Genomic DNA, 11,420 nt, shown 5'->3' with positions numbered 1-11,420 from the left:
TGGAATATGGCAATAGGCTGGATCTTGAATACTCTTTGGAAAGAAAGTGCTACTGTCTCTTGAGTCCAGTTCTCCAATGTGCAGGTCAGAGGGCGAGTTACATAACCCTCTGAAGGTAAGACTTCTGCAGGTTCATGCAGGGATGTGAAGCTTGAGAAAACATGGGTAAACAATGGCAAAGAACTGTAGGAGGAAGGAGGCAGCCTGAGCTGCCGGCTCAACCGTGCTACTTAGGATAGGCTCTGCCAGCAGCTAACTGTGACCTCGTTCAAGTCATTCAAACTCTTTCGGCCACAGTTTTATCATTTTTTTTAAGATCAAGGAATGGGCCATGTAATATAGAAGACTCTTCCTGCTCTAAAAGTCTGTGATTTTATTTTCACTGCCTTTCACTATCCATTCCCTGTATTTATGAACAGAAAAAAGAAAAAAAAAATTGAAGCCAAGCAAGTCATAGGTTCATGGCACAAGATGGACTAGAACAGAGGTTCTTAACTTGGGTCTGTGAACTTGATTTTCCAAAATTATTTTTATAACTATATTTCAGCATAATTTGTTTTCTTTTTAAATCTTATATGTTTTCTTTTATATATCTAAAAATATTGTTCTGAGAAGGGGTCTTTTGGTTTCACCTGACTACCCAAGGGATCCCTCACACAAAAAAGGTTAAGAATCTCTGGGCTAGAGGTAAGCATAGAAACATGTCCATCTGCCAGAGGACCAAGTACTGCCCAAATAGCAGGGAAGTCTTTGAAATCAGGGCACTTCTCTCTTCTGCATGTTTATTATTATCTTTAAATTAGCAAATATACAGTGACCCCTTTCAGCCATTTTCTTTCTTTTTTTTAATTAGGGGATGGGTCAAGATTTAACCCCACCTATCTAACTAGTACCCAACTAATATCCTAATAGATTCTAGCTACATGTAACACAAGAATTTTCTGTTGAGGGGCAGAGCTGTAGAATAGGAAAAGCATGGAACTCAGACTAGTTGACAGTCATAGGTAGTCAGTCATAGATTATGCTTCCATATCCCATGAGGGAATATTCTCATTGGTCAAAAAAGGAGCCAATGGGAATGATCCTGCAGTGTGCTACATCTAACCTTTGCTTTATTCAACCTTGAGTCCTTGGTCCCTCATTTATTGGGTCTTATGATGTAAGCTTCCATTTCTTCATATCTAAAATGGATGTATTAATGCTTCCATGGTGACCCACAAACATGGTTTTGGAAAAAAGTTGTTTGTGTCAGATTTTTCGATGTTTTAATTGTTTTTTTTGTCTGCATTTTCTTTCCTTTTCTTTTTTTTTTCTTTTTTAAAATTCTTTGTTATAAGGTATAACTCTCCGGCAGAATTAGGGGGAAATTTAAGCCATGTAAAAGCAAAAGGTATTAATAAAATTTTATTTAAAAAAAGAAAAATGTAAAGTGCTCTATAAAGGTGAACGATTACTGTGAGACAATGAAACTGATGATTGAGGGAGGTTGTGGGACTTCTTTTTAAAGTTCTTTAAAACCACAAACCTGATAGCCACACATTCATTACCGATAGTTTGGTTACGCTCCTGACTGGATCCAGGAGGCCTCTTCAAAATCCCTTCTGGTACTACCTTGAATTGTGAAAGGAAAAATAAACTTGGACTTTTCCAGGAAATAGATGAAAAATGAGAGCAAACAAAAGAAATGATCATTTTAAACAATTGATGGCTTGCTATGTAAAAATCTGTAACCAAGGGAAACAACCAAATAATGTGTTTCTTTCCTCCACTTTTCTTTTACATTTTGGCTCCCCATTTGATATTAGCATTTATATGAAACCTGTGGGAGTTATTGCTTATCTCTCTCTCTCTCTTGTTACGTAATGTTCATTACTCATTAGATTGTAGTGTCCCTGTTATTTGCCCTCAAACGTTTCTCAGGCAACGTCATTCCATGTCATGTAGTAGCTCATATTTGTAGCCAGGCTTTAAGGTTTGAGAACACCTTTGCAGACTTCACCTCCCTTGATCCTTTAGCCTTAAGAAGTAGGTGCTATTATTGTCATCCCCATCAGAAACGAGGAAACCAAGAATCAGAAGGGTTTGGTGACTTGTCCAGGGTCACACAATATTTGAAGCAAGATTCTATCCCACTTCTTGCTGATGCCAAGTTCAGAGCTCTAGTTACTCTACCGTACTGCCTCTATTAGAGAGGTACTACTTAATACTTAAACTCATTCAAAAAGTTTCTATTTATGCACTATTTCTCTGTTATAGGTAGCTCTGTAGCATTTCTTTCCCAAAATGTCTCTATTGTTTTGATAAACCTTTATTCAGTAAAGAAGAAACTTACTTGAAAAACTATAACATATAATCTAGAACAGTTAGCACATAACTAGGTTATATGCTTTCAATAGATTTCAGTGCTTCCCTGTGACCTCCAGGATCATATGTAAAAACTTCTGTTTGACTTTCAAAGACTAAAAACTATAACATATAATCTAGAACAGTTAGCACATAACTAGGTTATATGCTTTCAATAGACTTCAGTGCTTCCCTGTGACCTCCAGGATCATATGTAAAAACTTCTGTTTGACTTTCAAAGACTTTCATAACCCGGTCTCTTCCTACTTTTCCCGTCTTCTTACACCTTACCCTTCTCCACATACTATTTAATCCAGTGACACTGGCTTCCTTACTATTCCTCATACCTGGACTCTCCATCTTCCAACCCCAGGTGTTTTCATTGGCTATTCTCCATACCTGGACCATTTTCCCTTCTAATCTCTGCCTCTTGGCTTCCCTGGCTCAAGAAGTCTTTCAGTCTGCCTTAATCTGAGACAGTCCCCAATTTATCCTATATATGTATATATATATATTGTGCCATCATTAAGTGCCTTCACATAGCAGAATAATAATACTGGGCTATAAGAAATGATGAGCTTGTTGATTTTAGAGAAGCATGGATAGACTTCCATGAAATAATGAAGAGTGAAATGAGCAGAGCCAAGAGAATATTGTATGTAATAACAGGGACATTATTTTTTTAATATATAATTTATCTATTTTTCAGTATTCAACATTCACTTCCACAAGAATTTGAATGTCAAATTTTCTCCCCACCCCCACCCCAGTATAGTGTGCATCCCATCCACCCCTTCTCCCAGTCTGTCCTCCCTTCTATCATCCCCCCTTCTTTTATTCCCCTCCCTTCTATTTTCCTATAGAGCAAAATAGATTTCTATGCTCCATTGCCTGTACATCTTATTTTCCAGTTACATCCAAAAACAATTTTTAACATTAATTTTTAAAGCTTTGAGTTCCATATTCTCTCCCTTCCTTCCTTCTCACCTGCCCTCATTGAGAAAGCAAGCAAGCAATTCCATATAGGTCATACATGTGTAGTCATGCAAAACACTTCCATGACAGTCATATTGCAAAAGACTAACCTCTGTCCTGTCCTGCCCTCCATTTATTCCATTCTCTCCTGTGATCTGCCCTCCCACAATAGTGTTTGCTTCTGATCATTCCTTTCCCCAGTTTGCTGTCCCTTCTGTTATCTTTCTTCTTCTATCACCTTCCCCCTTGCCTTCCTGCAGCATAAAATAGATTTCCATATCCAGTTGAGTGGGTGTTATTCCCTCCTTGAGCCAAATCCCATGAGAGTAAGGTTCACTTGTTCCCTTTCATCTTCCCCCTCTTCTTCTCTGCTATAAAAGTTCTTCCTTGCCTTTTTATATGTGAGATGATTTGTTACATTCTACTCTCTTTCTTTTTCTCCCAGTACATTCCTCTCAATACTAAATTTTATATATTCCTTTTAACTACCTTGATACTGAGAAAGTTCTCATGAGTTACAAATATCTTTCCATGTAGGAATGTAAACAGTTGAGCTTTAAGTTGAACTTAAGTAAGTCCCTTATGATTTCTCTTTCCTGTTTACCTTTTCATGTTTCTCTAGATTCTTGTATTTGTATGAAATGCAAATATATGTATATGGATAAAACATATTTCATATTTCTCTAGATTCTTGTATTTGAAAGTCAAATTTTGTATTCACTTCTGGTCATTTCAATAAGAATGCCTGGAAGTCCTCTATTTCATTGAAATCCCATTTTCCCCCTAAATTATTATACTCAGTTTTGCTGAGTAGGTGAGTGGTTTTAATCCTACCTCCTTTGACCTCTGGAATATCATATTCCAAGCCCTTTGATCCCTTAGTGTAGAAGCTGCAAAATCCTGCATTATCCTGATTGTATTTCCATAATACTTGAATTGTTTCTTTCTGACTACTTGTAATATTTTCTCCTTGACCTGGAAACTCTGGAATTTGGCTGCAATATTCCTAGGAGTTTTCCTTTGGGGCATCTTTCAGGAGGTGACCAGTGAATTATTTCCATTTCTATTTTACTCTCTAGTTCTAGAATATCTAGAATATAGGGCAGTTTTCCTTGATAATTTCTTGGAAGATGATGAGTAGGCTCTTTTTTGGATCATAGCTTTCAGGTAGACCAATAATTTTTAAATTATCTCTCTTGGATCTATTTTCTAATTCAGTTGTTTTTCCATTGAGGTATTTCACATTGTCTTCTATTTTTTCATTCCTTTGGTTTTGTTTTATAATTTCTTGATTTCTCATAAAGTTATTAGCTTCCATCTGCTCCATTCTAATTTTTAAAGAACTATCTTCTTCAGTGAGTTTTTGGACCTCCTTTTCCATTTGGCCAATTCTGCTTTTTAAGGCATTCTTCTCCTCATTGACTTTTTGAACCTATTTTGCCATTTGGGTTAGTCTATTTTTAAAAGTGTTATTTTCTTCAGCATTTTTTTGGGTGGCAAGCTGTTGACTCATTTTTCGTGATTTTCTTGCATTGCTCTCATTTCTCTTCCCAATTTTTCCTCTACTTTTTTTACTTGATTTTCACAATCCTTTTTGAACTCTACTGTGGTCCGAGACCAATTCATATTTTTATTGGAGGCTTTGGATGTAGGAGCCTTGACCTTGCTGTCTTCCTCCAGTTGTATGCTTTGATCTTCCTCATTTGAAAGGGTGGAAGAAAATACCTTTTCACCAAGAAGGAACCTTTTATAGACTTATTTTCCCCTTTTGAGCATTTTCCCAGCCAATTACTTGACTTTTGAGCTCTTTGTTAAGTGAAATGTATACTACCCTAGGTTTTAGAGGTTTTGTGCAGCTATTTTCAGAGATATCTCTAGGTACCTGAAAGTTCTCAGTTCCTCCAAAGTGATATAATCAAGGGAAAGGTGTTTACTTCTATCCTGGTCTGCGTTCTAGTCTGTGAGCAACCAAAAGCACTCTTTTCTGCCCTGCAACTGTGAGTAGGATTCCCTTTCCACAGCTGTCACCAGGTCTACCACACCAGCACTCCTCCTTACCCTAAGACCACCACTCAGGACTGAGACCCAGGGCAGCAGCTGCTGATGCTGTGGCAATGGCTGCTGGTGCCCTGGGGCTAGGGCTGGGCCAGACCATGCTCCCCTCTCATCCAGGTAAAAGAGTGTTCTCACTGACCTTTTAAGCTGTCTTTGGTGTTTGTAGTTTGAGAAATGTGGAAGCCACAGCAGCTGCCAATGCCTTGAGACCTGCTCCAGTCCTATCTGTGCCAGTGTGGCCCATTCTGGGTTGTACTCCACTCCAAACCTGGTAAAATAGACCCTTCCTGTCAGTCTTCCAGGTTGTCTTGGGCTGGAAATCTGTTTCACTCTGTCATTTTGTGGCTTCTGCTGCTCTAAAATTTGTTTAGAGTCATTTTCTACAGGTATTTTAAGGTATTCTACAGGTATTTGGGGGGAGAAATTGAATAGGTCTCTGCTTCTACTCTGCCAACTTGACTCCACCCCCCCCCCTGCAGGGATATTATTTTTAAAGCAACTTTGAGGAAATAAGCCATTCTCACTATTATAAACACCCAAATTAGCTATAGAGGACCTATAAGGGAAGAAACTATCTGCATTCAGAGAAAGAATTCATAAGTAGAAGTATGTATTGAATGATTTTATGTACTTTGTGCGTTAGATCCCTACTAATGGTTTTTGTTCTGTTTTCAGTCCTTTTTCCTTGGCAAAGAGAAAGAAGCAAAATAGGAACTGAGGAGCTCTCCTCTCATTGCTATCCATTATTATCATCATCCCCTTTACTCAAATATATGTCTCCTTTCCTTCATTTTCCCATTTTCCCCAATATAACCAAAATACAGGACTTGAAGGAATCTGTATTCTATTTGCAAGAAGAAAAAAAACCTCTTTACTTGAATTAATATCAAGAATCCTCTCTACAGTGTGTTTCAGCTTAGCATCTTAAAACTTTTCAGATTTTAATTTAATATGAATCATGAGTATAACCATATTTGATTTTGATCCAAGTATATTGTGCTTACAATGTCTTATTTAATAATAACATCACTGACATTTATTTTTCATATTTCTTCCTCCCATAGATTTATTTCCATGGCAAGTTTTAATTAATTTTTTGAAAAAATCTTAATTGCTTATTTTGTTTTCCTTATTAGTCTATGTGATGTTAATAATTATAGCAATTATATGTATTATATATACATATAGGTGGGATATGTATATATGTATATGTGTATATATGTATGTATGTGTTTATCTATCTACACATAGATAGATATACACACATATACAGTGCAAATGTTTTCCATTTGAGGAAACTGAGACTTAAAGAGCTTGAGTGATTTGTCTAACTTTATGCCATCAGAATTTGAACCCATTTCTTCTAAGTTTAGTTGTTATCAAAGAAAATAAAAAAGAACATTCATGGAGTTGTTCTTTTCAGAAGAGGTGTAGCTACAGTGAGGAAAGGAATATAGGACCTACTATGTGCCAGGCACTGTGATACGTGCCCTTTGCAAATAATGTTTCATTTCATCCTTACAACAAGCCTGTGAGGTAGGTGCTATTATTACCATTTTGCAGTTGAAAAACGGAGGCATACAGAAGTTTAGTGACTGATTATTCTTATTTCGAATAGAGGAAACTGAAGCAAATGGAGGTCAGGTGACTGATTATCCCCATTTTTACAGTTGAGGAAACGGAGGCAAATAGAGGTTAAGTGACTTGCTCATGGTTACACATTTAGTAGGTATCTGAAGCTGGCTGTAAACTCAAGTCTTTCTGATTCCAGCACTCCATTTACTGCCACACTAACTTTCTTACTTTATTAATCTATCAATAAGCATTTGTTAAGTGCCTACTATGTGCCATGATGCTGTATACAAATAAAAGGAGTCTTGATCCTTATTATCTTCATCATCAATGTCATTATTATCATAAATATCATATCATCTTTATCATCACCATCATTGTTGACACTCATTTATTGCATGCCTACTATGCGGTGGGAACTATGATAAGTGCTAAAAATAAAAGGAAATATGGCACAGTTCCTGTTTGTGTGAGGCATAGATGTGTATATCTACATATGTCTATATGTAAACATACATGAAAAATTTACCAATACAAGATCATATATGATGTGTAGATTTTAAATTCAATTAACAAACACTTTTCCCAACTTCCTCCCACCTCCCCCCTCTAACTGAGAATGAAAAAGAAAAACAAAACTCTCCTAACAAATATGCAGAGTCAAGCAAAACAAATTCCCATGTTGGCCATGTCCAAAAACATATGCCTTATTCTGCATCTTGAGTCCATTATCTCTATTAGGAAGAAACTCTGTCAGGAGGGCTTAGTGCCAACTGACTGGGGAGAGACAACAAGTAAGCTGAGAGGAGAGGGAGAAATCACTGAGGTCTAGGATAATCAAAGGCATCTTCCTGGGGGAAGAACACATTGAAGTAGATCTTGAAAGAACATGAGGACCTTGGGACCACAAAGGCAAACATGTGCCAGCTGACCAGGGATTAGGAGCGAAGTTGCAGGTATGGAACAGGGTGAAACCATCTTGTGTCACCCATAAGCTCAATTGTGTGGCCTTGGCCTTGTGGTCAAAGGGGCAGTACAGTATAGTGGAAAGAGCTTTGGATTTATTATCGGAGGTTCAAACCCTAGCCCAGCAACTTACTATCAGGATGGCATTGGGTAAACCACTTCGTCTCTCTGGGCTTTGTTTTCCTCATCTGTATGAGGACATTGGATGAGATGACTTCCAATTCTATGTCCTGTGCTCCTAGGAATACTTTTGCTACTGACTTTACTTTGTTTGTTGTCAGGAAAATATTTTGCAAATTGTAAATTGCTGTACACATGAGTACTGTATTTTAACCAGGTATAGATAATCATGATCAGTACAGAGGCATGTGCTGGAGCCAGTTCAAACCTGTGAGAGAGAATTGTTGAATTTTCAGTATGATCATTTACACCTCGGTAATCAGCAGATGCTACAATTTATTGTTTTGTTAATTGTCTAGAGTTAAGAAAATGTTACTAATGCAGATTAAACTTAAAAGTGAGATTTTTTCCTTTTTTTTTTTCTGGAGCCTGTTAAGCATTTGCTAGCACACCCTTAGGACACCTTTGATGTCCCCTGAGAGGAGGCACTGACAGACATGACTCAAGGATTTCAATCAGACATATGTTGGTCTCGACTATTATTATATTGTAGTACGACATGCATAAGGTATACGTATATATGTGCATAAACACAGGCTGAGCATGAAATTAGGTTTGTGTTTTGTAATATCTTGAAAATGGCAGCTGGTAAAATGAGATTTATGTTAGCTTGTAGGCTTCCTTACATCTGACGATTTTATTTCACAATGTAACACACCCTGCATCTCAATGTACTTATCCTTCTTCATACTGGAACAATCTTCTTTTACAAACTCCTGAAAAATAGAACTGATGGCATCTTAAATTCATGGTACAAACCTCACCCAGTTCTGCCTTATAGTTATTATTTAATATTACAATTCTGTATTCTTGTTCTAGTTACATCCTTAACAAAATGGCTGTGAGCAAGTCATGACTTCCTTGGGCCTTAGATTTCTCCATTGTTAGAGAATGGATTATAATTAGATGACCTCTGATCCGTCGAGGTCTAAGACTCCAAAATTTTAGGATTCTGCCATAAATAGGAGCAGGTCAGGGGACATGTTTCCTTGAAAAATACTTCTAGACATTTGTTGCCAAAAGGAAGTATTTGTGTATTAAATTGCTGGAAAATGACTAGATCAATGAGATTCTTTGGCTGGGTCAGTTGAATGAAGGAGATTTGGAGATGAGGCAACATCTGGCTTGTCCCATGTTCTCCAAGCAATCTTAATGGAGGACAAATGGCAGGTCTGGCACTCCTTTGCAAATAGAACTGGTATGACTCCAAGTACCTATTGTCAGTGACTGGTTTTTGCAGAAGCAGTCTTGAGTCTTAATAATACTTAGCATTTATAAAGCACTTCAAGCTTTGCAAAAGGCTTTACAAATATTATTTTATCCTTATTAAACCCTTGGGAGATAGATGCTGTTGTTAGCTCCACTTTACAGACGAATAAACTAAGGCAGACAGTGGTTAAGTGACTTGCCCAGGTTCACATAGGTACTAAGTGTCTGAGGTTGCTCAGTGTCAGTTCTTTCTGACTACAGGGCCAGTGTTCTACTCACTTCATCAACCAGATGCCTTGAATCCTAATAAAGATTCAGGAAGGAATATCAGTTGAAATTTCTGAATCTGTGATGTCTGTGTAAGCCTATCTGTAGTTTTCTGTGTTCACGTTTAGAAAATTTGGTACAACGTACTGAGTCTTGCCCCTAACTATCACTGAGTACAAAGAAAAGGGTTTGAGGATGTAATGTTTCCTTGACAAACATCAGATATTCATGTTTAAGTCTCTCTAACTTCTATAGTTCCTTGAGATTTTCAGTCAGCAGAACAAGTAAAGCCCAATTGTCCAGTCCAAGATATCGTACGATAGGGATCTGGTGCTGACCCTATCACCTTGCTGTACTGATGCCATTTCTCCATGTGGAAGTTGCTGGGATCTTTGCTTCTGGGAGAATCTTGACGATATATTAGAGAAATGCTAAGGGAGGGAATGTGGAGCAGGCCTAGACGTTCTGAAAGTAGTTCCAAAGGTCACTCCTGAAGATCTTGCTTCTTGGTGATTGGGCTAGTTGCAAAACCTGGCCTGAATTCCAACTCCCAGAATCCTGCAGCTTGTTCTTTGTGATTAGAAACTCCATTCCCTGTGCTTAGAATGGAAAAGACCAAGGACTGAGGGTATTTGCTAGGGGGACAGATGGCTTCAGAGGAAAATATGGCCCTGAGGCCTTTCCCCTTACACCATAGTTTTTCACGTGATACCAGGGGAGGAAAAGTCACTGAACTCTCCTAAGCATGGATGGAGTAAAAAAAGAGCTGAGGTTGACTTGAGCTTTTCTGAATATGCCACCAATTATAGCTGTAGCTTAAGCGAAGAGCACTCCTTGTTGTCATGAGAATGGCTCACTAGACCAGTTACAGAATGTGCCCAGGGTCTCCAACACACTTCCCTTACAGGTGGCCAACTCTGGGAAGCCACACGAAGGTCCTCTACGAGCTGAGGTGGCACCAGATCAGCAAACTGCTAGTACTGGTCTGCACAGGCAGCAGACTACCATAACAAATTATATGCATTTTTTTTGCCTGTTGCCATTTTGAAGAGAAGTCAGGAAGGCATGTTCAAGACTTATGTTGGACACATGCTAGCTGTATGATCTGGGCAAATCACTGAATATCTCAGTGCTCTATTCAAATCTATGTAATTTACAGAGTTGCCAGTCTTTAATAGCAGAGGGAATCTCCCCACTGAGAGCTCGTTATAGTAATGAATTCACAGACCTAAATCTGGCTTACTCCCATCCCTGCCCCCCAAAAAAGTCCAATCTCTTTAGTAAGGTGGCAGGTTCCTGAAAGGCAGAGATCATTTGACAATTTTTCTGTATGTTCCTTAACACCTAGGGTGATGGTATTTCTTTATTCATTCAACAACCATTGATTAAATACTTATTATATATGGGTGCTGGCAAAGATATATATATATATATATATATTATATATATGATACATATATATGTTATATATGTAATATAATATTATGTGTATATATATGTATATATATATGTATATAACACATCTTCCTGCCTTACTGAAGCTTACAATCTAGCTGAGGAATAGTCACATGTAAAAATATGCATGTAAAAGGTAATCAATAAATAGTTAGTGAGAAAGCAAATTGATGAAATGGAGGATATTATCCTGTGAAATTGCCTTGGACTGGAATTTTGTGTATTGATAGATTTTTCAAAAACATTTTCAAGGTGAGTTTATTTTGTTTGGACTGTCATTGAAATTAATCCCATAATAGCCCATAGTCATTTTGGAGGTGAAGATAACCTTGGACTTGATCTGTACTGTTTCTGTTTTGTTTTTGTTCAATAGGATTCTTGTCAAAGCAGCTGGATAT

This window comes from Notamacropus eugenii, chromosome 3, assembly GCF_028372415.1.
Source record: "Notamacropus eugenii isolate mMacEug1 chromosome 3, mMacEug1.pri_v2, whole genome shotgun sequence".
Classification (NCBI taxonomy): Eukaryota; Metazoa; Chordata; class Mammalia; order Diprotodontia; family Macropodidae; genus Notamacropus; species Notamacropus eugenii.
This window is presented reverse-complemented; position numbering follows the sequence as displayed.